The sequence below is a fragment of the Falco biarmicus genome, chromosome 19 (genome assembly GCF_023638135.1).
Source record: "Falco biarmicus isolate bFalBia1 chromosome 19, bFalBia1.pri, whole genome shotgun sequence".
In the NCBI taxonomy this organism is placed as follows: Eukaryota; Metazoa; Chordata; class Aves; order Falconiformes; family Falconidae; genus Falco; species Falco biarmicus.
This window is the reverse complement of record NC_079306.1, coordinates 3533343-3559035: the sequence shown is the minus strand read 5'-3', so window position 1 is coordinate 3559035 and position 25693 is coordinate 3533343. Positions and strand designations below refer to the sequence as shown.

The 25693-nt window shown below is 60.2% G+C and overlaps 1 protein-coding gene across 1 annotated transcript in view; it reads right to left on the bottom strand.

Moving 5' to 3' along the window:
• Positions 1-24881, bottom strand: part of MEF2D (myocyte enhancer factor 2D) — a 76175-nt gene extending 51294 nt beyond the window's left edge. Inside the window, 1 exon segment of the mRNA XM_056322190.1 lies at positions 24749-24881. The gene's annotated coding sequence lies outside the window, so the exon portion shown is untranslated.
• Between the last annotated feature and the right edge of the window lie 812 nt (positions 24882-25693).

Genomic DNA, 25693 nt, shown 5'->3' with positions numbered 1-25693 from the left:
CAGCCCCTGCAAGGGCCCGATCCCAACCCAGCGTGGGGTCGCACCCCCCTGTCACCCCCCCATGACAAGGCGCACAGGGAGGGGGGGACAGCCGGGAGACAGCGGTGCACACAAGTGTCAGCTCAAGGGCCCGATCCTCTCCAGCCTCACGGCTCCAGGGCTGCTTCCCACCCCAGCCAAGCCCCCCCACTTCAGACTCAGCGGTACATCCAGCACCAGGTAAACCCCAGTAAACCCCCCAGTCCCCGTTTTACAGCATGGCGAGCCGGTGCAAAGGAGCGCCACTGGCTCCGCGTGTGCACCTCCCGCGAGCATCCTGGCACGGCTCCCAAAACTCGGGATTCGGGGATATTTCGAAAGGTCACCATCCGACCCGCTGCAGCACGGTGACACCGGGACCGGGGGAAAGGTGGCAGCCCCCAGGGACACCCCCCCAGCCCCCACGTCTCATCCATCCCCGCGGGGCACCACCCGCCTTCGAAGCCTTTTTGTTGCAAAGAGAAAAAGCCGCCCAGGAAACAGGAGAAGTATCACGTTGTCAAAATGCTCTGTTATTTTCTAAGCCGGGGGGGGGAAAAAAAAAAAAAAAACAAAAAAATAAATCACACAGAGGAGGGATGGAGGCAGCAAAGGCAAGTGAATTCCCCTTTCTGAGTGCAAAAAAAGGAGGGGAGGAAAAGGGGGAAAGAGAAGACAATCTTTTTGTCCAGCTTTCGGCCAGAAATGCTGAGCAGACGAGAAAATTGTTCCTGTTTGCAAACCAAAGCTTCGGTTTCGCCCAGTGACAAACCAAAACGCCTTGGGGCAGGAGCTGAAAACCTCCCTGAGGTGGCGGAGGGTGGGGGGGGATGGGGGGACACACACCCCCTCCTGGGACCCCTGTTGGAGCTGCTCCATCCTGCCTGGAAGGATCCTGGAGGATGCGCAGGGACTGGCCTGGGGTACCGGCTCAGCCGATGCTCGGCAGCCCCTCTGCCACACCTGGTCTTTGCCAATACCCTTGGATATGCGTATTTTCATATAAAAATATATATAAATAATATATATAAAAATCTCCCACATACATACAAACCCCGAAATATATGTGCCCTCATGTATACATCCTCCCAAGTATATACAACCCCATATATCTATCTTGTATATACATACAGCCCGCCATCACTACATCAGATATACACATAACACCCCTTCCCCCCTCCTCTTTATGTAGTGAGGATGTATCAAGCTGTAGCCCTATAAATAGTACCAATATATAATACCCATGTGATATACTGGAGTATATACCATGCCTATGCTATGTATAGTACCAATAAATACCTCCTCCCCCGCCCCCCCCCCCCGAGGTGGTGGAGGAGGGTCTCAGGCAAAACCCTTCCTCGGCGTGCACGGAAGCTGGAAGACACTAAATCACTCCAACGAGCTCCCAGCCTCGTTATTAGATCCATCAGCAGCCAATTAAGCTGCCGTGAGCTCCCCTCGCTCCCTCGGCAAAGGGAAGCCTGGCCGCGGCTGGCTCGGCTCGGGGGGCCGGTGTCCCTGGGGTATCCCACAGGCAGACAAGGGGGGCTGGGGGGCTGGAGGGATGGGGGGGGGATGGAGGGATGGAGGGAGGGATGGAGGGAGGGATGGAGGGAGGGATGGAGGGAGGGATGGAGGGAGGGATGGAGGGAGGGATGGGGGGATGGGGGGATGGGGGGATGGGGGGATGGGGGGATGGGGGGATGGGGGGATGGGGGGACGGATGGGGGATGGGGGGACGGATGGGGGATGGGGGGACGGATGGGGGATGGGGGGACGGATGGGGGATGGGGGGACGGATGGGGGATGGGGGCATGGATGGATGGGGGCATGGATGGATGGGGGGATGAATGGATGGGGGGATGGGGGATGGATGGGGGGATGGGTGCGGGGGATGGGTGCGGGGGATGGGTGCGGGGGATGGGTGCGGGGGATGGGTGCGGGGGATGAAGGGATGGGGGGATGAAGGGATGGGGGGGATGGATGGATGGGGGGGATGGATGGATGGGGGGATGGATGGATGGGGGATGGATGGATGGGGGGATGGATGGATGGGGGGGATGGATGGATGGGGGGGATGGATGGATGGGGGGGATGGATGGATGGGGGGATGGATGGATGGGGGGGATGGATGGATGGGGGGGATGGATGGATGGGGGGTGGATGGATGGGGGGATGGATGGATGGGGGGATGGATGGATGGGGGGATGGATGGATGGGGGGATGGATGGATGGGGGGATGGATGGATGGGGGGATGGATGGATGGGGGGATGGATGGATGGGGGGGATGGATGGATGGGGGGATGGATGGATGGGGAGATGGATGGATGGGGGGAAGGATGGATGGGGGGGAAGGATGGATGGGGGGGAAGGATGGATGGGGGGGAAGGATGGATGGGGGGATGGATGGATGGGGGGGATGGATGGATGGGGGGGATGGATGGATGGGGGGGATGGATGGATGGGGGGGACGGATGGATGGGGGGGACGGATGGATGGGGGGGATGGATGGATGGGGGGGATGGATGGATGGGGGGATGGATGGATGGGGGGGATGGATGGATGGGGGGATGGATGGATGGGGGATGGATGGATGGGGGGGATGGATGGATGGGGGGGATGGATGGATGGGGGGGATGGATGGATGGGGGATGATGGATGGGGGGGATGGATGGATGGGGGGGATGGTGAGAAATCCTCTGCTTTGGGGCTCCTCCGGGCCAGAGCAGAGCCGAAGGGGCCAAGAGGGAGGCGCAGATTGCGGAGGGGAAGAGCAGCCGACCACAATCTCTCCTTCCCCTTTTGTCATGTTTCCTCTAGCAACGGGCTCAGGGCCACAAACACTCGGATGCCAAACCCAAACTCCCCCCCTGGGCTCCCAACCGGGCTCCTCTGCCAGGGACCCCTCAGCTCCCACCCCAAACCGGGGCGACCCCACATCCCCGTTGGGCTCAGGGTGGGGTCCCTGTGACAGCAAGGATCAGCCAAAAAAAAAAAAAAAAAAAAAAAAGAAAAAGGATTTAAAAAAAAATAAAAAAGGACTTTCTCCATTTCTCCAACCCACGAAAACTAAATCATCTCAGCCACGGCCCCAGGCTCCAGTTTGCACCAGCCACCAGTTTGCACCAGCCGCTGGGAATACCCCCAGGGCTTAATTAGGCCTGATGAGTCTTTTACATTTGGGTTCCTCTGGCTTGCCAGGAGATGGGAATGGACAAACCGGGAGAGATCCCACTCCAGGCAGGAGCGCCGGGCAGGACGGGCTGGTGGTTAAATGCAGCAAGAAACCACAGCTCCCAACCGCCCAGCGGGCCCAATCCTGCACCCGAGCCGCACCGCTGGTGGGAGACGGGGGCTGCAAGAGGGAGACGGGAGGGAGAAACCCACCTCCAGCAGCTCAGGATGCTCGGCTGCCTGGCAGGCCGGTGCTGGGATGAGCAACGGCACAAGAGCGACGGCACGAGCCACCACGGGCACCGCAGGGATGGGTTGGAGGTACCCCCAGCTCGAGGCAGGGTGGGATAAAATGAGTTAACTCACAGCTGGGGGGCTCGCTTGCTCGCTCCTTCAGCTCCCCCTGCAGAGGCTGTGCCCCCCAGCCAAGGGTCCCAGCACCAATCCAGCCCCTCATCCCCACCGAGCCGTGCTCCAGGAAAAGTCACCGCAACCAAGCACACGGGTACAGCCGCTGCCGCAGGCATTGCAACAGCGGCCACCAGCCCTGCCAGGACTTGGGGGACACAGAGGGGGTGTCAGGGTTGGGGGGGTGGTGGGAGGGGGGGTGGTGTGCGACCGTTGGAGCCATCAAGTTTCGCTCTCTCCGGCTGAGTTCCCCCTTGGTGGCGGAGATGCAGAACCGAAACCTCCAGCTGTATGGACGCGGGTGGGGGCGGCCAGAGGCGCAGGAGGGCTGGGGACCCGCAGGGGTTTCGGGGCAAAGCAACCCACCGTGCCCCACTGGTGACCAAAGGATGGTGGGGGGACCGGGAGGGACAAGGGATGGACGCAGGGGTCTCCTCTGGCTCGCAGCGCCCACCCCGCTCCTGCCCACCCTGGACCACCCATCTCCCTGCACCCAGCACATCTGGCAGGTCCGTGCAGAAATGCAGGTGCCTACACCTGGGCAGGCTCGGGGTGGGCACATCTCCCCCTCTGCCAGCCCATCCAGGGGCTGACACTGCCGCAGGACGGACCGCGACCACCACACAGGGTGGTCCTACTGCCTCGCAGCACCGCCTGCTGCACCACCACCCCCCATCCAAGCAGGGAAACTGAGGCACAGAGAGGGGGAGCGAACAGCACAGCTGGAAACACAAACATCCCCCATCCTGAGCGAGCCCCTCGCTCCCTCCTTGTCCCACCCCGCTCACCCCTCAACACCAGGAGGACCCCAAGCCTAAACCAAGCCCAAAGCACCCGAGGACACGGCACCCAGCACCCAGGGATGGCAAGATGTGGGTGTCCCACACCCTGAGCACCCAGCTCTTGCTGGAGGCAATGCCTCAGGCCACATTGCCACCTGCTGGCACCGGCCCCGGGGCCCACGGGACCAGCACCTTCCGCCTCTCCAGGAGCTGTGCCGGGCACCGGGTGGGTGAGCCGGGGTACGGGCTCCCGCGTCCAGCGGCACTGGTTTTCCTTAATTCATTTTATCTGACTTCATGGCAATCCCGGACGGCGCCCGTGCAAACCCAGCCCGGAGGGTGCTGCTCCAGGGATGCGGGAGGCTATTCCAGATTTGCAATTCCAGCTCCTGCCAGCATTTCCAAGCACAAAAGGCACCATCAGCCATTTTGCCCCCCTGGATTCCCTCACCAAACCCTCCCATCCGCTGCTGGCTCTTCCCAAACACCATGGATGTGATCCTCCCTGGTGCCACACTCTCCCTCCTATATCCCAGCTGGGATGGATCCTCCACCCCTGCTTCACCACATCCACATAAAACCCCATGCAAGGCACAGGGGAGGGGGATGCAAATCCCCCCGGCGCGCTGCCGACGAGGTACACCAGAGATTCACCACCGACACTCCTGACCGATGCAACCATGGATGCCAACAGCGGGGCCGGAGGAAAATCAACACCGAGTCTGGTTCAGCAGCCACCAGTGTCCCCAGAGGGCGGCAGGGCTGGTGGGTGCAAGGACCAGGTGGGTGATGCTGCAAGGGACCGCATCCCTGCATGCATCCGCGCGCACCGGCACGCATCCGCGCCAGCCCAGCCACCGCCGTCAACCGCGTGGACCCACGCGAAGGCTCACGGGCAGCACCAGGCACGGACAGAGTAAGCGGGATCCCACCGATGGGTGCCAGCTGCCTTAGTGGGAATGACACCCCCTTGGGCAGGTCCCCAAGGGAGCTCAGCCAGGTTGATGCAGCCCTTGCCCCCTCCCCAAGGCCGGGAAGCCCACCGGTTGGGTGCCCTTCTCCATGGCCACCAGGTTTGGCAAGCCGGAGCTGCACGCCAGCGTCGTGCCGGAGCCAGGCAGGAGGAAAAATGGGAGAAACTCATCATCATGGAGAGCAAAGCCCCAGCCCCTCCCTGCCGCGTCGCCCGAGTCAGCAGCCACCGTCCCTGGGGACCGTCCATCACCTCAGCCATCCCCTCCCCATGGAAACCAAACAAACACCTTCACCCAAGTCCAAAACCTCCAGCCCATCCATCTCCCTGCTGTTGCAAACGGCAGCAGGTCCTCATCACCTCCCGGCTGCCACGAGGTTGGGGTGCCACGGGGCTTTGCCCCCAAAACCCATGGCAAACACGATGCCAAACGCAGGGGGAGGTGGGCGCTCGCAAGGAACCTCCGTGCCCCTCACCGCTGTCCCCCACCCTGAGGAATGGGGACAGCCACCGTGCTGAAAAATCCCAGCCCAGCTCCACAGCCTCTGCTGGAAGCCGAGGGCTTTTTTTCTATTTTATTATTATTATTATTATTTTTGAAAGCTGTTTATGAGGGCGACTTGCTTATAAGGCTTTCCTTGTGCAGAGGAGACGTGGCTTTGTGGTCGAACGCCAGGCGCCTGGGTGCTGTGCGGTTAATTCTGGGTCCTGCCACAGACCCTCCTGCGTGTCCCTGAGCTAAAGCAGCCACCGAGCCCCCCATCTCACCCCCCACCCTCGCTCCTGCAGCACCCTGCCCGTCGGTGACAGCCAGCACCCACCAGGATTTCCAGATGAAACCCCTACAAGGGGCTGGAAAACCAACCGGTGCAACCGCGACCAGAGCCGGAGCCAGGGCTGCTCATCCCTGGAAAGTAAAACGGGGTTTGCCCCAAGCCAGCATGCAACCCCCTGACCCCCCCTCCTGCTCAATCTTTGGGGTAAAATCAAAGCACTGCCCGGCTAAGGTGGGAATGCATTGGGAAAAGCGGGAGCCACATCCCGACGGAGCGAGCTGCCACCCGGCAGCCTCCGAAAACCCCCAGGCGGAGAATAAAACCAACCCTGGGGTTACCCAAATCTCCAGGTTCAAGCCCCAAAACCCTCTGGTATCCTCAGTGAATCTCTGCACGGATGGTGCCTACTCCCCAAACTTCAGATCCACTTCTCTTTTTTTAAAAAATAAAAAAAAAAATAAAAAAGATTAAAATATTTCTCTCCGCGAGGTGCAGAGAAACACTTGCACATTCGGTGCCGTCGTCAGCAACTCCTACACCACCCCCCACGTACGGGGAAAGCAGAAGGGGGATTTTATAGGCACCTACAGAGAAAAAAAAATAAAATAAAGATCTCTGTGTAATTTGGTTAACCAGTCAACCAAGCAGCACGAATCCGTAGGAAACTGCCCTGCCGCTCCCGGAATGACTTGGTCCCCCCATGGGCAATGAAACCTCCACGGTGCAAACATCACCCCCCTATCCGACGGAGCTGCCCTGACGCCCCTGGAAAAATCCCAAATCCCAACCCCCTGGCATGAGCACGGCGGGTACCAGCAAAGGCAAAAAAAAAAAAACAAACCCCTTAAGAAAAAAAAAAAAAAGGGGGGGTTGTCAAGTCTTGGCGATGGCCACAGAAACTCTTGGTGCTGCCAAAGGGGACCTGGCACCATCACCGTGGACCTCAGCATCCTTTTTCCCCCGAAAAGCCCTGCCCCACAGTCCTGTAATTTAAAGTAAAAATCACAGTGTTCGGATTTAAGAGGGAGGGAAACGAAGAAGCTCCCCCGGCCTTGGAGCCAATTAAAACAAATGGAAATTGCTTTACTTTTTCATCACGGGAATTATTTTTTTTGGGGGGGGGGGGGGGGGGGGAAGATGAGCTTGGCGGCGGGACGCTGCCAGGGGATGAAGCACCTGCGGTGTCCTGGTCAGGATGGCAGCTTGAGCCCCTGCTCTCATTCCTGCCCTTTTCTGCTGAAATTTATCCTGACTTTTTCGCAGAATTACTGTACGGGGGCTGAGAAATAACAGCAGGGCTTCGGGAAACTTTTTCGACAGGGGATTTTGCTGTAGTTCTGTCTCTCTTTCATGAAGAGGGGAGTTTCTCTTTTAAAAATAACTCTTTTCGCTTTGAGTTTTTCACCGCTTCGCACGGGCAGGTTCGGAGGCACGAAAATCCTCCCCAGCCCCAGCAGATCCCTCTGCTCCTGTCAGCTTTGCCCTCTCCGGAGAAAAGCCGGATCCCACGCCTTCGATCGCGGCATCCTTTGGGTTGGGAAAGACCTTTAAGGTCACAGAGACGATGCTGCAGAGCCCCACTCCCGGGAAATTCATAAAAACGGGAAGTTTTAGAAGTGGAAAAGGACCGCAGCCAGCTAGGAATGGGGTTTGTTTCCTTCCCCAGCCCTGGGTAAGACCTTGGGATGCGGCAAAGGGGAAAACACGACCTCACAGCCTGGGAGCAGGGGGGTCTCCCCTCGTCCCCCCCCACATCTGCCAGCGCACCAGGAGCAGGAGCCGGCTTGAACCTCTTTGCCGATCCATTCCCCAAGGCAGAGGAGAGTGGGAGCGGGAAGGAGGCCATGGGATGCCATCAACAGAGCCCATAAATTACAGCAGGGGGGGAAAAAAAAAAAAAGAAAAAAAAAAAAAGAAAAGAAAAAAAAAAAAAAAAAAGAGTTGCATTTGCCCTATTTCTTATCTGCTTGGAAATTGCACCGCTTTCCCAGCTGCAAAGGCAGCTCTGTTCCAAGAATTTCAGCAAAAGCCATGACCTCTTTCCAGGATCGTACAGTATACGGTGGCGGGGGAGCCAGGGCTAATTATAGGCACGGGAAAAGGGGAGAGAGGAGTTTGGAAAAGTTCTACCTTCCCGGCGGAGCTGCATGAGCCCCCCGGTGGGAGCCCCCCAAAGGGCTGTGTAAACCCAAGGAAAGCAAAGCGCAGGGACCCGGCGCTCCTGGACATCACCGTTCCCCTTTTCTGGAAAGATCAACATTTTCTGGAAAGATCAAAACCGCCACAACTCAGGATTCACGACGTTCCCCGATTCCTAGATGCTCCGGTGTGGAAGGGAAGCCCCACAGTGGGAGTGGGACTGAGCACCGCGCTGCGGAAATAAAAGGCAGAAGAACCAAATCCACACAATCCGGCACTGGGAAACCCCGGCGGAGACCCCATTCATAGCCAGGTGATGCCACAAGCCCCTCACCGTGCCCTCGGGCCACGGAACCACCGAGATACTCCGCCAACCAGAAGGCAAATAAAATGCGCGTTGCGTTTTAAAGGGCAGCAAACGCTCCCGAGCAAAGCCGCATGCAATTTTAGAGCCTGGTGCATTTTTATCTGCTGGACAATGTCAGGGGAGTCACCTCCCCCCTTCTCTCGCCCCCCATGTATCTGGCACGGAGGACGAGGACACGGTGACACGTGCCTGCCAGACCTTCCAGCCAGGAGGATGGAGAGGAAAGCACGAAACCCGCGGCAATTTTTTAGCTCCCCTTCGGAGCACACATCTACACCAACCAAAACCTGGGAAGAGAAAAAAATCCCACCTCATTTTTCTTTTTTTGGGGGGGGAGGGGAGGAAAAAGCCAGGAAGCCTCTCGCTCGCCGCAGTGGTTTTCATTTCCCACCGAATAAATCGAGTCTCAACTCCGGCTGCTCGCTTACCCCCCCCGTACGCTCGCTTCCCTGTTTCCCTGCGCATGTGGGAATGTGTGGGCGTGCGGGTTTTTGTTTTGGCTTTTCACCATCACTCTGCAAACCATCTCCTGGTAGAGCCTGCAGCTCACAGCCCCGCTCCATCGCCCACCGAACCGCATTTCCCACCTCTCCGGCTTCAGCCTCGCCACGAAGCCGCTTCTCCTCCTCCCAAGCACCTTCCAGAAATGAGGCTCACAGGTATCCAGGACCCCCTTGGGTGCTGCGAAGCTGTTGCCATCACCCAGTTGCCCTCAGAAGGATGCCCACTTGCCCCCCCGAAGGACGCCCAGTCGCCTCCAGAAGGATGCCCACTCGCCCCCCAGAAGGATGCAAATCACCCCAGAAGGATGCCCAGTCGCTCCCAGAAGGATGCCCGGTCACTCCCAGAAGGATGCCCGGTCACTCCCAGGATGCCCACTCGCCCCCCAGGAAGGATGCCCATTCGCTCACAGAAGGATGCCCACTTGCCCCCCCAGAAGGATGCCCAGTCGCCCCCCAGAAGGATGCCCAGTCACTCCCAGAAGGATGCCAAATCACCCCAGAAGAATGCCCACTCGCCCCCCAGAAGGATGCCCAGTCGCTCCAGGATGCCCACTCGCCCCCCAGAAGGATGCCCAGTCGCTCCCAGAAGGATGCCCAGTCACCCCAGAAGGATGCCCACTCGCCCCCAAGAAGGATGCCCACTCGCCCCCAAGAAGGATGCCCAGGTCGCTCCCAAGAAGGATGCCCAGTCGCTCCCAGAAGGATGCCAAATCACCCCAGAAGAATGCCCACTCGCCCCCCAGAAGGATGCCCACTCGCCCCCCAGAAGGATGCCCACTCGCCCCCAAGAAGGATGCCCAGTCGCTCCCAAGAAGGATGCCCAGTCGCTCCCAGGATGCCCACTCGCCCCCAAGAAGGATGCCCAGTCGCTCCCAGAAGGATGCCCACTCGCCCCCCAGAAGGATGCCCAGTCGCTCCCAGAAGGATGCCCAGTCACCCCAGAAGGATGCCCAGTCACTCCCAGGATGCCCACTCGCCCCCCAGAAGGATGCCCAGTCGCTCCCAAGAAGGATGCCCAGTCGCTCCCAAGAAGGATGCCAAATCACCCAGAAGGATGCCCAGTCGCCCCCAGAAGGATGCCAAGAGCTGGGTGCTGGGAAGGGGAGCGGGGCTGTGCTGGGACGGAGCGGGTGAGCCGGCAGCACGGAGCAGCAGGGCACCGGCCCCAGCTTCCCAGCAGGAAAGCGGCCGCTCGCCAAGGGAAGGAATCCGCCCGCGCACGCCGGGATCAAGGGATGCCCTTTTTAAGGCTCCTGCAGCAATGGGAAGGGGGTGAAGCACGCACCAAGCTCACCCTCCTCCTTGGCACCCTGCTCCGGGTCACCCCGGCTAAAACCTCACCCCGAGCACCCAGAAAAAACAAATCCAGCTTTACTTCATGCCACACGCCCCCCCCCCCCCCCCCCCCCCCAGCACCACCACCATGGATGGGCACATCCAGCAACGGAGGGCAAGAAACCAAAACAATGTCCCCAACGCCCCCGACGTCACCACCGGCACCCAGCACCCACTCCTGCCATCACCCAGCAGCCAAAAGTGGTGGGAGCAGGATGGAGCCCCCATCCCCGCAGCGCCCAGCCGGCCTCACCCCGGCACGTCCCGGCGGAGCACGTGGCATCGGCACAGCCAGCACAGCCCCTTCCCACCCCGGCTCCGCGGGCGATGCCGCCACGCACGGCACTAAGCCCTAACGGATAACAAGCTCACAATGAGATCCTAATGAAGGATTAGCAAAATACAGTTTAAAGAGATTAAGGCTGGGTGCAGCATTGAAACTTTTTTTTTTTTTTTTTTTTTCCCCAGAGCCCAGCAGAGGTGAAACCCAGATTTCATCCCCTGCCAACACGGAGGGAGCCGGCGTTCGCTCCGACGGGATGGTTCAGGGTCCAAAGAGGGGCCAGGATGGAAAAATTAATATAAAAATTAAAAAAATAAAATAAATAAAATAAAATGGCGCACGGCGCCTGAAAGCCCTGCCCAAAAGCGAGCCAGAGGCTTCCTTCATCTCCCTCCTCCCACACCAGTCCCTTCCCAGCTGCATCCCAGCTGCAGGAGCGATGCTCTCGATGCTCTCGGTCCCTCGTATAACTGTTGATGTTATCGCCCGAGCCGGAGCCTTCCAGGGAGCCCCAGGGAAGCAGGTACTCAACTCTCATTCAGGGAAAAGTTATTAATATTAATTTCTTGGCTCTCCGCAGAGCGAGGAGGTAGCCCTGGCCTCCAAGAGCTCGGCGTGACTGCCAGCCCCGCGCGCTCCGAAAGGTCAGGAGCCTGGTTCATCCCCAACCCAAACGATGACGGTTTAAAATAGAAAGCAACGCACCCTGGGCTCGCTTTTTTTTTTTTTTTTTTTTTTTTTTTGGTCTTCTTTGCCTGCCACCACAACACCAGCAACATGCTCTGCTCCTCCCCAGAAAGGGCAACGAGATGGTCACTCCGTCCCAGGAATCCAGGAGCTGGGAATTGGTTAAACCGGCCCCGAGGTGGGGAGCAGGGTTGGTGCTGAGCAGGCAGGATGGGCTCATCCCAGGGGCACGGGGCAATTCCAGCAGAGTCATCCAAAGCCAAAGGGGGGTGGGGAAGGGGGACCCGACTAACAGCCCTGTCGGGAGGCTACAAAACAAATCAAATGAAGATGTTTGGAGCAGATCCAGATGTTTACCAGTGACGCACATGGAGGTATAAATAATTATCCGGTAGGAATTTTGTTCACAGGCGGCTACCCCTTATCTAAGCAGATCTGCCCCCCCCCACCCCCCCCATTGCTTTAACAGTCCTGAGAAAACCAGACGCAAAATAAAAGAACCTCACCAGGGGCACCAATTTAATCCCATTAATCACTGGACATTCGGACCGGAGCTGCCAGGACTCAACCCTCACCCAGGCACGGCTCTAGGAGGCAGGATTTTTCCCCTGCCCTGGGGTGGGAGTGCTGGTGGAGGGTCGGATCCTGCACCAGGGTGCTGGAGCCTCACACCCTGCCTCATGCACAGCACCGGGTGCAAGGAAGGGACCGGAGCCGGCCATGGCATCAGCCACGGCATCGGCCACAGCACCGGCCACATCCCTCCATAAAAAAAAAAAAACCTTCACCAAGAAAACCCTCCCTGGTCCAGCTGCGCGTTCCCCATCGGCGATGCAGAGCCCGGCCGCTGCAATTACCTAAAATTAAAAGGACCACAAAGCCTGAGATGCCCAACGGCGGCGGGGGATGAAGGCGGCGGCAACGGCACCCCAGCAGCACCCAGCCTGGCGAGCCGAGGGACCGTGGCCACGAGCGACGGTCGCGGCATTGCCGGGAAGCCAAAGGCTTCGCACGTGACTGAAAAACAGGTAGAAAAAAAAAAATATAGGCTTGAACAGCTCCAAAAAACCCACCTGAGCTGATTTTTCCCGGCTGTTAGCATCACCTAACCCACTGCTGCTGCTGCTGCTGCTGTGGGAGGTGCCGGCACAACCAGCAGCATCGCTGCCCCCCACCACACCGGCAGCCCTCGCCTCGCCATCCCCCCCCACCAGCATCGCCGATGGTTTTCCAAAAATTTTTTGAAATTTTGGAAACCCAACCCACCGTAGGCGAGGCCGTAGAGGGTTTCGCCGGGGCCAGAGAGGAGCAGTGTTGGAAACTTACTGTAGAAAATTGGCCGCTCGGCTCCGGCTCCTTGTCCCTACTGGTGGGAAAGTCTATAAATCTCTAATAAAGAAAAAAAAAAATATCCCCTCCCATTTTTATTCCTTCTCTCTCTCTCCCCCTCCAAAGGATTGCGAAACCAAGAGGGCAGCCGGGGCTTGGATCTGCAGCATTTCTGAGTTCCTACGGAGTCTGGGCTCCCTGCCACCAGCAACAGCGGCTCTGGGGGTGTGGAAAAAGGAGGGGAAAAAAAAAAAAAAAAAAAAAGAAGAAGAGGAGAAAAAAAAAATTATATAAAAAAAAAAAAAAGTCCTGTTTATTTTGGGGGATGAGAGAGAAAACTTGCAATGCACAAACGAGGGGGGGTGGGAGTGCGGCTCTGGCATTCCCGCAGGCACCACGCGCTCTGGCATCGGAAGACTTTTGGGTTAAAAAGCCTGGATTATGGGTGGGAATACCGAACTCTGCGAGGATGCTCTTTCCTGGGGTGCACGCAGGCAACGAGCAATCTCCTCCACAGGGAGCACAGCACCTCCCGGGGCTGAGGGACCCCCCCAGGGGAGCACCCATGGGTGCTAAGGGTGGCTCTGCCCTGCCCTGACACATCCCCCAGGTCGCAGTAAGGGGAATTACTGAAGACAGGCTGGAAGAAAAGCCTGCTCCAGCCGTGACCCAGATTCCCCTCCAGCCTGATCCCTCACTGAAGTCATAATCCTTGGAGGGCTTCTGGTCTTTTTTTTTTTTTTTTTTTTTTTTTTTAAATACATCCCTGCGCATTGCCATGGCGACGAGGGTGATGCTATAATTTCAGCATTATAGACTTCAGCGCGAGAACAGGAGGGAGAAGGTGGTTGAAATATGGACGAGCTGCACTGGTAATGTATTTAGGGGAAAAAATTCCAAAAAAAAATAAAGAAAGAACCAACCCACCACGGTGGCACCTTCATTAGAAGGCGCTGGAGGAGCGGGGCTGACCCTCTGAGGCAGGCGATGGGGGTCACCTCCTGCCCCCGGGCACGGGTCCCGCTTTTGGGCATCACCTGGGCTTTGCCAGGCACGGAATGCTGCAGACCCCGCAGGGCTTTGGGGGATGCAGGCTGCCACCCTGCCAGGACCGAGGGACACAGCCGAAGCTCCCAGGCAGCGCGGGTGGTACCCGAGGCAGCCCCCAGCAGCAAGACCCCCTACTTCAGCCTTAGCTCTGCCCACCACGGCTCAGCAACCCGGGCAAACCAACCAACTTTGCAAAGCAGCAGCTCCGAAATTGCTGCCCAGCCCTTTTTGAAAATCTGATTTTCATGCCTTTTCCTCTCCGCCTTGCTCTGCCCACGTCAGGTGCTGGTAGCATCCCATCGCCGATGGGATGCGGGAGCCCCCCAGCTCCTGCCCATCTCCCAGCAGGATTAAAACCCGCTGCTGCTCTGTGGTTTTGCATGGCCAGGAGACACCTCAGCGCGCTCACCGCCTCGCACGCTCACGGTCCAGCCCCAACGAGCCCCCGGGCTGGTGGTGGCCAATTTGTTGGCTGGAAGGAGACCCATGACCCCACAGGAGGGATGGACTGGGAGCAGAGCCGGAGCCCCCAAGTCGCTTCAGCCCCCCAAATCCCAAGAGCCTCAAGGTGTCCTGCAGCAGAGGAACGGGAAAATTGCACCAGCAGAAGTTAAACCCGTTTTAGCCCCTGTCTCCATCCCCGCCACGCCCCATCGCCAAGCACTGAACCGGCACCTGCCGTGACACAGAATTTCCAAAAGACACACAAATAAAAATAAGCTCGTACACAAACAACCTCTGCCTAAACGCAGCCCAACGGCCCGTGACCCCCACCGCCAAGGAGGTGGGCTACCGGTGGGCTCAGGGGGGGTCCCAAAGGAAGCCAGAAAGCCCCGGGGGACGCCTCACCTCACACCACGCTCGCCCACGCGCCCTGCCAGTGGGGGAGGCGAGAAAAAGATGCTCCGGTCCGGTGCACGGCACGTGGCACGGCATCCAGCACGGCTCCAGCCCTGCAGCCTGCACCCCTCCGTGGTGGGAAAAAAGAGCCTGATGGCCAAAAGCTGGGGGGGCGATGGGGGGGGCGGTATGTGGAGATCACCATCATGCCAGCGCCACGGTGCCTGGCCACAGGTTAGAAAGGCGGCGTGAAGCGGTGGTCCTCGGAGGGCAAAAGGATGCTGGGGCAAAAGGGTCTCCCCCCAAGCCCATAAGTGCTTAGGAGAAAATAATAATAATAATTATAATTTAAAAAAAATCACCGCACATCACCACCAACATGGGAAACCCAAGCGCAGCGCAGCGGGGTGCAGCCACAGGACCCCCAGCAGGGCTTGCAGTGCTCCTTGGGGCAAAAAAAAACTTATCAAAGGGGGGGGGAAAAAGCACCATGGAGCATTTTGTTTCAGTCCCCAAAGGGGAGCCAACCCCCCCAACCACCAGCTTGAGCATCCAACCTTCAGCCCTTGAGCCAGTGGGGCTGCTTTTAGCTCCGTATTTAGCCCCCAAGGTATTTCTTGTCGAGAAGTTAAACCCCAAACTGTGTTTTTGCATAAAAAAAAGACCCGGTTTGCTCGGTCCATGTGTAGCATCGAGGCGGGGGGGGGGGGGGGGGAGAAGGCATGCAAAGCAGCTCTCCTCCCTTGCCAAAGCAGAAGGCGCTGAAGGTCACCCCAGCGGATGCTGAGCTCACGGTGGCTGGTCCTCTCCGCTGGAAAGGACAAGGCAAGAACATCTTGGCTTACGGGAAAGCTCTTCCCGACCTTCCCGCTTCCATCTCATCCAGCTGGAGCAGCCCTCCGCGGCGCAACGGCGGGCGTGAAATTCTGCTAAAGCGCACGCTCCTGCCTGGCCTTAAACCTCCAAGATCAGAGGGCAATTAACGGGTTTTTTCCAAACATCTTGATTTGCAACCAGAGCCCGTCTCACCCTTTCCTCTCCTGGGTGCCAGCAGGCAGGCGGAGCCAGGACAGGCGGCTTCATCCCCCCTCGGGACCCCGACCCCGGTTGAGCCATGGGGACCCCCTTCCCCCACTGCGTTCCTGGCCCCCACCATGGCTCCCACGACACCCAAGGTCCCCAGGACCTCATCCCACCGGGACCCCCCCGCCTTGCCACAGGGAGAAAACACGGCACGTTCACCCATCCCACCGGTGCCCGAGGCTCAACCCCGGCACCTGTGGCGGCGTTTTGGGGCAAAGCCCCTTCGCCAACTGCCACCACCACCCACCCCCCCAACTCCCCATCTCCTCCTTCTCCCGCACCGGCGCGCAGCACCGCGGCCGCTACCCAAACCCCTCATGCCCCACCATCCTGCCCCTCCAGAAAAGCTCAACCCCCCCAAAAAAACCCAACAAAACCACCAAGGGGGATCACACCCCAACCCCCCAAAAAGCCCCGGCATGCCCAACCTCGCCCCAAAAGACAGATGCTCGCCTCTCCCCTGGCAAGCCCACCCCAGCGCCGGGGAGAGGATGGATGGATGGAGCAAGGAGCAGCATACCAGCCACCAGCTGCCGCGGGAAGAGGCTTGGCTGCCTTCGCCACCGCCATCCTGCTCCAACCATTTGTTCTGCTTCTATTTTAGAAGGCGATGGGGCTCGGCGCTCCCGCGGCTCCCAACCTCCCCACCGCCGAGCGAGGCGACAGATTTCTGCAAAGAGGTAGCGCCGCTCCTCTCCCCATCTTGGCAGCGGCAGCCGCGCGGGGCCGGGGATATTTTTGAACGAGCGAAGTCGAGAGGTGCAAGTTTTCCCGGCGGCTCGATGCCGGCGCGTGGGAAGGACGGCCCGTGCCGAGTCACGGAGGGTTGGCGATGGATCTGGGATTGATCCCCCTCTGGTTTAAAACCCAAGGGATGGGGTGTCCACGGCACACGGGGGGGGAAAGCCTCAGCCAAGAGGCTGGAGAGCAGCCTGGCTCCTGCTGCACCCCAACACCACCACCCTCTGCCCCCCCCCCCGACCCCCCCCCCACTGGTCCATGCATGCACTGTGCGATCCCAAGCATCGCTCCTCGCCAGAATACCAGCCCGAAAACTGCTCCGAGCCCACATCCCAGCAAGCCCTGCCTTCACCCAACTCTTCCACCCCAATTCCCAGCTCCTGAAATAAATCAGCTGCTCTCGCAGGGTTTTGTTGAGGGCACAGGGAGCAGGCACTTCGTCCCCCGCGCCTCCGTGAGCACCGCAGGGGATGCTCAGGGCCACGCACCAATGCTTTGCTGTCCCCCCCTGGTTTTTCCAGCAAGTTCCCAAACGGCCCGAGCGCCGGGTGCTGAGCTCTGCGCCCGACGGCAGAGCCGAAGCCAACGCTCCCTTTGGCAAAATTTTAAAGGTTAAAATTCCCCCAACGCTGCGTGGTGGGGAGAGGGGGCCGGCGGCAGAGCCGGGCTCCAGTAACACCGGGGTGTTAGCAGGCGGCAGGTTCTTCAGCCACCCCCAACCCGCTGTCCCCTCGTCTGGCCGAGGGGCACCCCAGGGTCTTCTCCCAGGCCAAGGTGATTGCTCCATCACCCAGGGCCTCCCCCCAGACAAGGTGATGCTCCATCACCCAGGGCCTCCCCCCAGACAAGGTGATGCTCCATCACCCAGGGTCTCCTCTAGGGCAAGGTGATGCGCCATCACCCAGGGTCTCCCCCCGGGCCAAGGTGATGCTCCATCACCCAGGGTCTCCCCCCGGACAAGGTGATGCGCCATCACCCAGGGTCTCCCCCCGGACAAGGTGATGCGCCATCACCCCACACCCAGGGTCTCCCCCCAAGCAAGGTGATGTGCCATCACTCCACACGCAGGGTCTCCTCCAGGACAAGGTGATGGCCCCATCACCCAGGGTCTCCCCCAAGCAAGGTGATGCTCCATCACCCCACACCCAGGGTCTCCCCCCCAAGCAAGGTGATGCTCCATCACCCCACATCCAGGGTCTCCTCCAGGGCAAGGTGATGCTCCATCACCCAGGGTCTCCCCCTGGGCCAAGGTGATGCCCCATCACCCAGGGTCTCCCCTTGGGCAAGGTGATGCTCCATTACCCAGGGTCTCCTCCAGGGCAAGGTGATGCTCCATCACCCCACACCCAGGGTCTCCCCCCAAGCAAGGTGATGCTCTATCACCCCGCCCCCAGGGTCTCCTCCAGGACAAGGTGATGCTCTGTCACCAGGGTCTCCCCTCAGGCAGGTGATGCTCCATCACCCCGTACCCAGGAGCCCAGCCACTCCACAGGGACATTTATCACGATGTTTTGACAACGCTCAGACCCCCAGGGACGGTTACGCACACACAGAGCCCCTCCCTGCTGCCATACCGCCTCAAAATTAGTAAGAAACCACTCATTTCTTCGCAGCCCTGAGCTTTGCAGGAGGTCACAGATGCCAGCACGGACCCCTGGCCATTCCCCACCGCACACCCCCCTCACACCCCTGCACCCCTTCTTCCCAGGAGATGATGCTCCACCGTGGTCCAGGGTTGTGGGACAGGACAGGCTCGGTGACCACACTTGTGAAAAAACAAAAATAATTAAAAAAAAAAATCTGGCTGGCTGAAATAACTCGTCCACATTATTCTTTTTTTTTTTTCTTCCCTGTCAGTGGGGAAACTTGTTCTACGGCACCATGTTTCAGGGTTACTGCTTGGGGTGGGGGAGGATTTCAGGTTTTACAACCAAAAAAGTCCAGACAGAAACCCAGAAACGTTGCCAGTTTTTTACCAAACAGAAGGTCCTCCAGCCAATTTATTTCATTTACTGAACTTTTTGCTTTTTTCAAGCTTGCTGCAGCAGGTTCGAAGCAAACCCCACTTTTTCCAGCCTCCAAATTTTGACCGCTCGATAGAAAACTCTCAGTGACCGTTTTCCAACGTCAATTTCTTTTTTTGAGGAAAAGCAAACCAAAAAAATCCAACTCCGCATATTTTCCCAACCTGCACGATATGGGGTGCGTTCCTGGTATTTGTCCCTAGCAATTTTTCCCTGAAGTCCTCCATAATCAAAAAGGGGGGGGGAAAAAAATCTCTTTTTTTTTAAATGAAAACCCCAAAATTTCATCTTCAAAATAAGAAAAAAAAAAAAATAAAAATAAAAATGCTTTCCAAAAGGATGGAGAAAAGTCACATTGGTTCCAAAAGGCACTTTCATTTAAAAAGGAAGATGAAAACTTTCAACCAGGGCTATTTATAACCACCGCTTAAATCCATCAATAACCGACCACCCCGCAAGCTCCACTGCATCTTCCCGGGCAGGTACCGCCCTGCCGACAGCCCCCAGCACCCCGCCGGGGGGTGCAGGATGCAGCCTCACAGGAGGAGAAGGAGGAGAGGAGGAGGAAGCCCTTTGCCACCTACAAGAGATGACCCCTTTGCAGCCCTGAGGTGGGCTCAGGTCGGAGACCCTACCCCACGGGGGAGGGGGGTGGGTGTGCATCTCCTTACAATTTTGGGAGGCTGGGGAAAAAAAATAATGCATAACATTTTAAAAATAAAATAAAAATGTGGGAGCTGCGGCTTTGCCCTTCCTCCTTCCAAAAAAAAAAAAGGGCTGATGCAGCAGTAGTGGTCTTGCAGGGGGGTCACCCATCCCCAAGACCCCCAAGCATCCCAGCTCGGGGAGGGGGGGGCACCACCTCCTGGAAGCGGTTTTGGGTTTGTGCCGGCCGCTTGCTGGAAGCTGTTTGAAGTTCTGGAAAAAGTAACAATTCCTCCTCCTCCTCCTCTTCCTCCCTGCCCAGAAATAGGTCGTTTAATTACCACCTCGCCAACCCCAAACCAAGGCTGACTCAAGGCAGGAGGTGGGAGCCCAGCACCGCGGCACGGCTTTGACCTTGAGACCAGGAGGTTCAATTAAAGCCAGGAGGAGGGGTGGTGGTAGATGCGGGTGCTGCTGAGCCCCTCCACGCGCCGGCTCCAGGAAAACCAGCGGCTTAATTGCACGTTGTGAAATAATCCAGCACCGAGGGGAACGTGTGGCCCCAGCACCGCCCAGTCTGGCCGCTTCAGGATGGGACCCACTGGTGGCTCCTGGGTGACACATCCCAGCGCGGGCATCATCCTGCCCTACCAGCTCATCCTCACCGCGCACACATAGGACACCGGCACCGCTCTTGCCGATTCAGGCTTGGCTTTTGGCAACCAAGGGAGCAGCGGCACCGGCCCCACGGGGACCCGAGCAGCACGGAGCTGTTAAAAGCCCCGTTGGGCACCGCGGCAGCACCCGGCAGTGGGGGCGACTGCTCCAGCATCCCAGCGCATCCCACCACCACCAGACCCCTCCAGGCGACATGGACCGTGGCAGCGTGGAGCATCGTGTGCACCTGGTCTCATCCGTACCCACCACCACCCTGCTTTTATACAGGGCAAGGAGCTCTATAGAGGGGGCAAGGAGCTCCACACGGGGGGCAAGGGGCTCTCACCTTATAGCTGGGGAATCGGGCAGCAGCTCCCGCATCGTCCCAGCCTCAGCGCAAACCACGCGGGAATGGGCTGAGCTTCCCCTAAAAATGCTCCCCCCCCCCCCCAACCTTTTCACCACCATCTCAGAGAAAAGCCAACCTACAGCCCCCCCCCCTCCAAATCAATCACTCTGGATCGATTTAACAATATTTTAACAAGTCCTTGCTCCACGTGGGCGCTTTCCGCCCCCCCCCCCCTCAATTTTTTTTTAGGATGCAAGCTCTTTTTTTTTTTTTTTTAAGCAGCAGGGGAGCTACCACCAGGAGATACCGGGAGCGAGGGAAAAGGGGAAAAATGAAAGGAAAAAACCCACGAGCGAACCAAACCAGAGCACGAGATGAAAACCAAGGGATCGGCGGAGGTAGAGCTGCTGGCTGGCAGGCGGCTCGATCCATCTTGAAAGCAAAAGCCAACCGCTGCTCAAACAAGGCGGAGGGAAAAACCAAGAGGTCTGCCGGCACTGCCGAAGCTCTGATCAAACAAAACGATTAACCAATTTCAGCTTTTTTTTTTTTTTTTTTTTTTTTTTTTTAGCGAAAGCTTCTCTAACGAGAGAAAAAAAAGGAAAAGGGGGGGGGGGGAAATATAATAAAGCAGAGAGGCGCAGTGGATGGTGGAGGAATAATTGTTTTGGGGGAGGCAAGGGGTTGATGCATCCTATAGCCTCACCGGTACGGGCCACCCAGCTCCCACCCCGTGGCACCTGGCACGGCCTGCCCTCCCTCACCAGCCTTCCTCCTCCTCCCTGCCCCTGCTCTGACTCACTGGTTTTGTGCTGGGCGCGCGTCTGGCTCAGCGGCAGAGCCGTACCTTCCCGGGGGCAGGACTGTCATTTGCAATAGTGTCACCTCTGAACTCCAGCCAGCTCAGCCTCTAGGAACTGCCAAATAGCTATCAAAAATTAAAAACAAATAAAATAATAAAATAATTTTTTTAAAAAAGAGTCCCTGGCCCCCAGGAGCTCGCCCTCCAACAGATGGGTGGCTACGGGGTGAGGCAGGGGGGTATTTTTAGCTCGCGGTGTGCAGATGGGGAAGTCCGGCACGGCATCTTCGCGGCCGCCCACGCCGGCTCGCCACGGCCCCGCTCCGAGCACCCCCCACGTGCGCTCCCGGGTATTCCCCGGGATTTAACGGGGATGCTGCCCGCTCGCTTCCCAAAGCTTGGCCAGCTCCTGGCCAGGGCCGCCTGGCATTTCCACCCAGGGCACCCGGCGCTGGTGGTTGGTGGTGATGCCAGCGACGCGTATCCCTCTCCATCCTTCCACTCCGATCCCGAACAAGCCACAGCAGAACGGTGGTGGCCAGGGGGATCCCAAGGGATCCCGACCCGACCCCGGCAAGCGCTCCAACTCGGTGGAAAAAACATGGAAAAGCAATTTCTACCCCTCACCACGGATTTTTTTGTAGGTTGAAATCACTCGCCCAGCGGCGCAGCCTGCACCCATCCTGCTCAAAACCCTCCTGGTCCTTCGGGATTGGGTGGGCAGCATCACCCCCTACCCTTGCCTCCATCCTTCCTCCATCAGGCCGCACCGGCATTGACACCCCCCTGCCCGGCAGGCTCCCGGCACGTGCCGGCACCGCGGCAGCTGGGTCCCGCTCCCGTACTTTTTTTTGTCCGACACTTTGGGCTTTGTTCTCCCTCGCACAAAGCCGCCGTCAAGGAGGGACCTGGGAGCCGCTGTGGTTTATGACCATATTTAGGCTCCTTTACGTTGCCAGAGTCGCAGTAAAGGGCTGCGGCGTTAAATGAGAATCAGACCCCACTTGTTTCACTTGGCAGCCTGGGAAAAAAATTTAAAAAAAATAAAATAAAAAAAAATCCACCCCGGGCCACTCCGGCATGGTCCGTGCCTCCACCCTGCCCGCTCGGGGCCAGGATAAAATAGCAACAGCCCTTTCCAGCTCCGCAGTCACACTTCCCAAGCAGAGCCCTGAGCCCCAGCGAGGGGGGAGGAGGGGCAGAAGGGAGAGGGGGGGGATGAAACACATTAACCACCCCAGAGCAACACCGAAGCGCGGGGAAGCAAAGGGACTTGCCCAAGGTCACCCACTGACAAAGGCGGCACTTCCCAAGGTCCCCCCAGAGCCCCCCTGGCGCACACCGGGACGCACACACACACACCCCGGCACCAGCAGCTGGTTTATACTGGGCGGGTGGGCGGGAAACTGGGGCAGGAATGGGACGGGGGGAGCGAATGCCCCGGGAACACGAGGTCGTTCCATCCGTGGCGGAGGCGACGGCGCTGGCAGCACCGGTGAAACCCGAGCGGTGGCCGCCACCGCGGCAGGGCCACCGGCCACCTGCTCCCAGCCCTGCACAAGTGCCCACGACAACTGCAGGGGCTGAAGGACGAGGGTGGCGGGGGGGTGGGGGGGGTGGGGGGGTGGGGGGGGGAACACGAGCGGACACACACACACACAAAGGAGAAGCCATGAGGCACATCCTGGAGGTCCGTGACCTTCAGCGGTGCCCAGGGCAGGAGACTCGAGGGACACGGACACCCCCAGCACTCCCCAGGCTGGGGCCACCAGCATCGAATCAGCCTAAGGGGGGGGCAACAAAATTTCCCAAATATTCCCAAAATTCGCAAAATAAGGCAAATCTGCAGCCCCTCGCCCAGAGCCGGGGGGACACACGGTGTCACCCCGAGCCCATCCCTATCCCCAGTGAGGTTTTGGGATGGATGTCCTGGGACCGGGGGCAACACCAGCCTGAATAATCCACGTGGGGCCACAAACGGTGGGAGAAAGGCTTGGGGGGGGGGAGGGGGGGGGGCAGGATCAGGCCCTTCCCAGTGGGGGGGAGGTAGAGATGCTGTGCCAGAGCGCTGGGGGAATTGGCACCAGCTGTGCTCCACTTACTGGTGTCAGACCCCTGCCTGCAGGTCTGAAGCACGGCGGGGGGGGGGGGGGGGGGGGGGGGCACCGGCCAAAACCACGTGGCAGCTCCTGATAGCTGGGAATGACAAGGAAAATTAAAATTGGGGGGGGGGGGGGGGCACCCCAGCTTGTGGCTGCGCAGACCCATGGGGTGCGGAGGGAAGAGCCATGTGTGTGTTGGGGGGGTGGTGGTGGTGGAGATAAATAAAAAAATAAAAGGCAACAACAAAGCCGGGGGGGCGGGGGGGGGCAAGCTGTTGGGAAGGAGATAAGCCGCTGGCAACCAGGCGTTACAGATGCTGAGCAGCATCCAGCTGCCAGGATGCCCTGGCCGCCGCATCCCTGGCCGCCAAGCCGAGGAGATGCTCAGCATCCCAGGGAGGCCGCGGTGGTGGGTACCGGGGTTCACCCCCCCAACCCCCCCAAAAAAATAAAAGCTCTAACCACTGTCAAATGGCAGCCCCGGTGCCGTGCCCCCACCGGCCCGGAGGAACAAACAATCCCAGCTGTCAGCTCCGGAGCCGGCAGCCGGCCAAGGCATGGAAGCTCCAGGACTGGGAAAAGCTGCTCTTGCCACTCAAAGCAGAGCCCCCCCCCTGCACCAGCACCCCCAGCCCCACCGGCACCCCCAGCCCCCCACCAGGGTGGGCACCCCCAGCATCTCACCGGCACCCCCAGTATCCCACCGGGGTGGGCACCCCCAGCATCCCACCGGCACACCCAGCATCCTCCCGGGGTGGGTACCCCCAGCATCCCACCGGGGGTGGGCACCCCCAGCATCCCACCGGGGTGGGCACCCCCTTCCCCCCCCCCCATCCCACTTCTCCCTCGGGCTTGCCAAGGCCACCGCTGGGGTCGCCGTGTGTCACGGGTGGGCTCGTGGGGGTCCAACGGGGGTCCCACCTGCCCCAGTGCTACTCCGGGGGGGCACCCTCCCGGCGAGGGGGGAGGGGGGGGGGGCACCCTCCCAGTGCATCCCCCAGGACCCAGCGGGCAGGAGGACCCAGCGGGCAGGGGGACCCAGCGGGCAGGGGGACCCATCCCCAAGCCTCGCACCCTGCACCCACATACCCCCCCACCCCCCTCTCTCCATCCCGCGACCCCCCCCCCCACGCCCCCCTCCCCTCTCACCTGTCCCCCGCAGCGCCCAGGCCACGCTCCTTCCCCTTCCTCCCCGCTCCCTCCGTCACCTCTGCACCATTTTGGTGACGGTTTGTTTTGAAGCGGCGCCGGGGGGGGGGGGGAGGGGGCGGGGGGGGAGGGGGGGGAGGAAGGATGTGCTCCCCGCCCCCGCCGGCTCCGCGCTCCGGCCGCGCTCCGCCGCCCATCCCCGCCGCCTCGGGGCGGCACCGCGCAGCGCAGGGGGGGGGGGACGGGACACACACGACTACCGGGGGGGGGGGGGGTGTGTGTGTGTGCTACCGGGATACCACACACACACCGAAACACACAGAACACGGAGCCGGTCGCCCTCCCAAAGGCGGAGGGGGGAGGGGGGATGGGGGGGGGGGGTGTTCTCGGAAGTAGCGCCAGCCGCGGGGGAAATAAATAAATAAATAAATAAATAGGTAAATGAAAAATCGTCATTATTAAAAGGGCAAAAGATGGAAGCGAAGGAGAGGGGGGTGCGGGCGCGGGGGGGGGGGGGGGACGCGGACCCACCTCTGGCGGGGCGCGGGGCCCGGCCGCTCCCGGGGGGCTGCGGCGGAGCCGGCGCGGAGCGACCATGGCCGGGCCCGGCCCAGCCCAGCGTCAGGGCGCGGCGGCGCAGCGCGGGCAGCCAATGGCCGCCGGGGCCCGGGGCAGCGCGGCGGGGCCGGGGGCTGGGCCCGGCCGGGGGGCTGAGCCGGGGCCGGGGGGGCCGGGCGGGGCTGGGGGACCAAGGGAGGTGGGGGGGGCAGGGGGGAGTAGAGCCTGGGGCTGGGGGGGTTGGAGGGGGCGCAGAGCCGGGGCTGAGAGGGGCCGAGGGGGTCGGGGGGCTTGAGCCGGTGCAGGGGGGGCCGAGGGGGGGCAGGGGGGAGCAGAGCCGGGGTTTGGGGGGGCTGAGGGGGGGCCGGGGGGACCGAGCCGGTGCAGGGGGGGCCGGGAAGGGGGCTGGGGGGGCCGGGCTGGGCCAAGGGGGTGGGGGGCCCGGGGGGGCTGAGGGGGTCAGGAGCGCTGAGGAGGGGCTGGGGGGGTTGGGGGGAAGAGCAGAGCCTGGGGCTGGGGGGGCTGGAGGGGGCGCAGAGCCGGGGCTGGGGGGGGGGGCTGGGGGTCGGGGGGGGGGAGGGCGAGCCAGGGACAAGGGAGACAGAGGTGGGGGCTGAGGGGGGACACAGAGCTGGGTTGGGGGGGCACAAAGGCGGGGGTCGGGGGGCAGAGCTGGGGCTCTGGGGAGCAAGGGGCACAGACAGGGCTGGGGGGGCCACAGAGCCGGGCTGGGGGGCAGAGCTGGGGCTGGGGGCTGTGTGGGCAGAGCCTGGGGGGGGGGGGGGGTGTGGGGGGGGTGAGGGGCCGGAGCCAAGGCCCAGGGGCAGACCCAGGGGGGGCAGAGCCGTGACCCCCCCCCAGCACCACCCAGAGGGTCTGGCCCAGCCAGCCCACCCCACTGGTGTGGGTGCTTCCCCC